The following is a 6,000-nucleotide window of genomic DNA, read 5'->3' on the forward strand; positions in this document are numbered from 1 at the left end:
ATAGGTTCATGTGTATAGGTTTATGCATTAGGTTTAGGACTTAGGTTTTAAACCCTTGATTGCTAGTTTTTACACTTAGCTTAGGTTATAAACTTTTTTCATCACCTTATATATAAAAAAAACCATTACAAATGATATTGTCACCGTGTGACAATCAATCATCAAACACCATTGATCGACAGTTTGAACCACATTTACCATGACGAAGTATCCAACACTGGAAGAACTGAAGACAACACTAGACACTAAAGAACACTGTCGAAGCTGAAGACGACCTGAACTCTGGATACATTGGATTGACAAGATCCTCCTGGACCAATCCTCTCCACTTGAAAGTTTTTGGACCACAAAAGTTTGATTTAAGCAGATATTAGGTGAGGGTATAGTTCCCTCACTCTTCCGATCTCCATCCACCTTGCCTTGCTCAGATTGTTGCCCCTGAGTCCCATTTGAAGATATTCAACATCTCCACGCCTGGAAGATCGAATCTTCCTGTCCAAGATGGTATCTTCCTACAACTCATTCATATGCTCAGGTGCCAAATCATCAATAGTTAGAATCTTTGTATCTTCCTCGGGATCCATGATCATCGGAGGTTCATACAACAAATTTTCTACATTTACAACTGAGTAAATACACATGTAAGGAGGTAAATCTAAACATAATGCATTATTTCCAACCTTTTCCACAATCTTGAAAGGGCCATACCTGATAGGTTTCAGTTTATTACCTTCTCCTTTCAATTGGTCTTTATTGATATACAACCATACTTGATCGCCGACCTGAAAATGACGGTAGACTCGATGCTTGTCATGACGCATTTTGTACTTGGCATGACTCTTCTTTAACTAATTCTGCACTGCTTCATGTATCTATTGTATCTGTTGAATGGACTTAACTACTTTGTTTGCATCATCATGTTCACCCACTTTATCCTCTCGGTGACTTTGGTAGATACCCAAAACATGTTTCGAATGGCGATCGATTAGTTGAAGAATGTAAGGCTCAATTGTAAGCACGCTGCACATAAGGTAAAGATTCATCCCACAACTTAGGATGTTTACTGCAGTGACCTCAGAGAATATGTATGAATGTTCTGTTCACCACTTTTGTCTGTCTGTCAGTCTGTGGATGAAAAGTTGTGTTCTTCTTCAGCATTATGTCTATGAGTGCCCACAAAATGGACCAAAACTCTCCTATCAAACGAGTGTCTTGATCAGAAATAATGGAAGTAGGTAACCCAAAATGAACCCATACCTGTTCGAAGAACATCTTTGCAGTCTGTTCAACAACCACTTGCTTTTTGCACGGAACAAGAATGCACATCTTGCTAAATCTGTCAACCACAACATATATGTAATCATTCCCTCTCCTCGACATAGGAAGTCCTCCATCAAAATCCATGGAAATGTTGTCCCATGGCCGCAAAGGAACCAGAAGTGACAAGTACAAACTGATCTTTCGATTGCTTGGATCGCTGGTCGAACACATCACACATCCTTTAATGTACTTAACAACTGTTTCATAAATGCGAGACCAGTGACAATACCTTTGAATTTGTGCCATTGTTTTTCTTACTCCAAAATGCCCTGAAATGCGAGAAGAATGTGCTTCCCGAATGACATGTGCTCTTTTTGCTCGTGGTATGCACAACTTTCCCAGATGATATAACCACCTGTCATGAATATGACAATTGATTTCTTCCACTTGAGCAACATGAGTTAGTGATTCATAAATATCTTTGAAATCAACATCTGTACTATATTGTTCTATATAAATTTCATGTTTTAAAGAACTATTCTGTAGCACTACTGAAACATCCAAAGATGGGCTAGACAACACATCAGCTACTTTGTTTGTGACACATTTCTTGTACTTAATTAAGTGAAATTGTTGAAGAAATCCCATCCATCTATAATGATGAGATTGTTGCAACTTAGTTTGAGACTGAAGGTACTAAAGCAGCTGATGATTTGTTTGAATCAATGTTTCCTTACCCATTAAATAATGTTTCTATTTCTTAACACTTTCAACCAAAACAAACCGTTCTTAATCATATGTCAAATAATTCATTACTGCCTTAGAAAAAGTTTTAGAATGAAAACAAATTGGTTTCCCTTTTTGAAGTAAGATTGCATCCATTGCATAACCACTATTATCTGTTTCAATTTCAAATGGCTGTTGAAGATGTGGTAAAGCTAAGATTGGTGCTATGACAATTTTATGCTTAAGTGTATCAAAAGCTTTTTGTTGTTTTCCTCCCCACTGAAAGGGAACTTTAGAACCTGTTAAAGCATGTAACGGTGATGCAATCAAAGAAAACTGAGCAATAAATTTCCTCCAATACTGAATTGCACCTGTAAAACTTCTATCTTCAGTCACATTCTGTGGTTTTGGCCACTTAACAATCACATCGATTTTCGTTGGATCTATTTTCAAACTTCCACTTTCAACTATGTAACCAAGATAATTCAATGAGGTTCCCAAACTCACATTTGGAAAGTTTAAGGTGCAATTTTTCCCTGTGTAAAACACTTGCTTAACATGCCTAACATGCTCTTCCATACTAGAACTAAAAATAAGAATATCATCTAAGTAGATTATGACAAATTTATCAATGTATGGGCAGAATACACTATTCATAACCCACATGAAAGTTGCTGTAGCATTACACAAACCAAAGGCATTACTAACCATTCAAATAGTACCTGCCTAGTTTTGAATACAGTTTTCCAGATGTCATTTTCTGCTATGCGAATTTGATGATACCCACTTCTTAAATCTAACTTAGTGAAATAAACAACATTTTTCAGTTGATCAAGTAAATCATCTATCTTGGGAAGAGGATACCTGTTTTTTATTGTGATTTTGTTTAAGGCCCTAAAGTTGACACACATTCTCCATGTCCCGTCTTTCTTAGGAACCAAAATTATGGGTGAGCCACATGGAGATGAACTGGGTCGAATAAAACCTTTTTCAATCAATTCCTGGATTTGTTTCTTTATTTCTTCGTTCAATGTGATATATTCCGATATTAGGAAGAGGGGCATCAAACATCAATTGTATCTCATGTTGTATTTCTCGCTTAGGAGGAAGATGTTTTGGTTCTTTAAATAGACTTGGAAAAGATTCTACCACTTTAACCAAACTATCTTTAAACTCAGACTCACAACCTGAAAACACATCTTATCGATCCTTATGTTGTTCTTTTGCAACTAGGAGTACATATTTCTTACTTGAACTTATTAATCGCTTCATCTGATTAACTGAAACTAAATCCAAGTGTGATTTGAGTTTATGTGCCCTCACAATATATTCAATCCCATCAATCTTAAGGTGATATTTATGCTCCTTCCCATGAAACACTACATCACGATCATAGAGATAAGGACTTACTAGCACTACTCCACATATGTCTGCTGGAATCACATCTAAATCCACTTCATCAATGTAATTAGTTGTTATGGAAAATTTTAACCGACACTGCTTTGTGACATTAATCCGAGTCTCTTTATTTAACCAACCTAATGGGTATGGTCTTGGATGATTATGTGTCTCCAAACCCAATTTCTTAACTAAATCGTCAGATATTAAATTTTCTTGTGATCCACTGTCAAATAATGTATCTATTTTCTTGTCCTCATAAGTTATCCTTATCTGAAATAATTCCACCCTTTTATCCTCATTCAGATGATTTATGTTTGAAGAAGATGCAAAAGTACTAGAACTTGAACTAGTGTCAAAAGTTTTACCTGTTGAAACCATTGCGGTTATTTTACCTTCCTCACCTGAGTCGGAACCCAAATCTTGTTGGATTGCTGCATTAGCCTTCTTTTCACCTTTCTTCTTTTGGAACTTCTTTGGTCTGAGTTCTAGGTGAAGTTTCCAACATTTGGACTCATCATGTCCGATCCTCTGGCAATGAGTACAAATAGGTCTTTCACTTTTCTTTTGAGCTGTCGCTGATCTCTCTCCCTTCAAATTTCCCTTTCTCTTGCTGTCTTTGGAATCCTTGATTTCCAATTATCTATATGGTTCTGTGAAAACTCGAACGGCCTGCCACCTGATTCAATATGTATGGCTTGAACACACACTTCATCAAAGTCATGAGGATTAAACATCAATAATGTATGCTGTAAATATGAATGTAAATTGCCAATGCACTTTAATAAAGTTTCACATGTATCCAATGGAATACGAAGCACAAAAACTTTCTTCCTAAACTCCTGAGTAAACTCTTGAACATTCTGCCCCTTACCTTGCCTCAAATGCTGCCAATCAATAACAACTTGCTGCATGTATCCCAAAGGATAGAATTATTTCATGAGAGCTTTTAAAAACTTAGACCATGAAGATATCACTTTACCTTTCCGCTTTACATATATTTGAGTTTTACTTTCCCACCAGATTAAAGTTGTTCTACCCATTCTAAGTGTAGCTAACTAAATTTTTGTCTTTTCATCAGAAATGTTCTGAATACGACAATACACTTCTAACTGCGTAATCCAGTTATCTAACTTTTCAGGATTCATTTCGCCATCATAAATAGGTAGCTCAAATTTTACATCAAGTTTCGAAAGAGATGATTTCTTAGGTTTCTTTTTGTTTCAGAATCTGAACTGGGAGAAGAAGAAGAAGACAATGATGGAGGAGAAGGAGGTTTATCAACCTTGCCTTTATCCTTGTCCTTCTTCGATGTCTTTGAAGAGGAAGCTGTATCTCTCGCCTTCTTATCTTCATAGAGTTCTCCCAACATCTACTGCATGCTCAAAAACGCTTTCTGACATTGTTCCTCGTTCATCTTCTCTTCAGGAGTTTCACCTGCATCTAAGCTTGTCATGGTTGATTTATGAGCGACTTTTCGTTTTCCAATCTCTGGATCAAAATCCTCAAGTGTTCCTTCTCCACTTCATGACTTAGACTTAGTTAACATTCACTGGAAAACATTCTACAAAACGCAACCTGCTTTGATACCAAATTATATGATCTGAAATCGATCATAAACTAAAACTAAAGTAGAATGGATTAATTGCGAATAGTGAATTGATCGTTAACCTTAAGCGCTGAATGAGGAAGATTGAAGGAAAGCAATTGATTTAATACTTAATCAATAACTTAAGAAACATAATTAAGATTTAATTTGCAGCAAAAACAGAGATAAAAGATGCCAAACATTGATTATGGAGTTCGTCCTTGATGGACTATGTCTCTGAGTCCGCTTTATTAGGATTGATCGAAAGAGGTATTTTACACAGCAAAAACACCAGACTAAATGTGCATGCAAGAACTTTTGGTCTCTGTCAACAGAAAACTCTCTCTCCTAGCTTTCCAATGCCTGTCTTGATTCCCAATTTCGCCTCCGGACGACCAAGATACACTGAAATCAATAAATGCCTCTCTGGCTTAGCATCTGCTTACAAGACTCAAATTCACTCTAATGCCTTTTACATGAGAAAAATGATGTATTTATAATGCTGCAGGTGCATTTGAGGTTATCCATTTAACTATAGAGGTAGTTTGTTTGTGTAAGATATTTTGTAATCTTAAGTATTTGTAGTTATTTCTATGAAAGTACACTATAATTTCATCTTAATATGCATGTTTATCTTATCTTAAGCTACACGATACCATAAATCTCACCTGTGGCTCGGAAAATTGAGTTTGATTACAGCCTAGGACAATGGAGAAACATTCTAAATTAGGAAAACTAGAAGATTCAAATTTAACATCAAAAGTGGAAAATATTAAAAATATTGTTGACGTGTTGTCAAAACTATGTTAGACATGAACAAAAAGATAGCCATTCTATGTCATTTAAACATTAGTATTTTTGGTTATATGATTTTTATAGTTCAAATATAGTAATTAGCGGAGAGGCTTGTGAAAGATGAAAAATTGTAAGGCATAAGAAATATTATTCAACGGTGAGAAATAGCATAATGAAGTTAATTATTTTGTAAGAATAAAAATAATCACTCTTTACTGGTTTAGGTTTTCATA

Source organism: Pinus tabuliformis, chromosome 2_1, assembly GCF_031772625.1.
Source record: "Pinus tabuliformis cultivar Carrire ecotype Pingquan chromosome 2_1, CPIR1, whole genome shotgun sequence".
NCBI lineage: Eukaryota > Viridiplantae > Streptophyta > Pinopsida > Pinales > Pinaceae > Pinus > Pinus tabuliformis.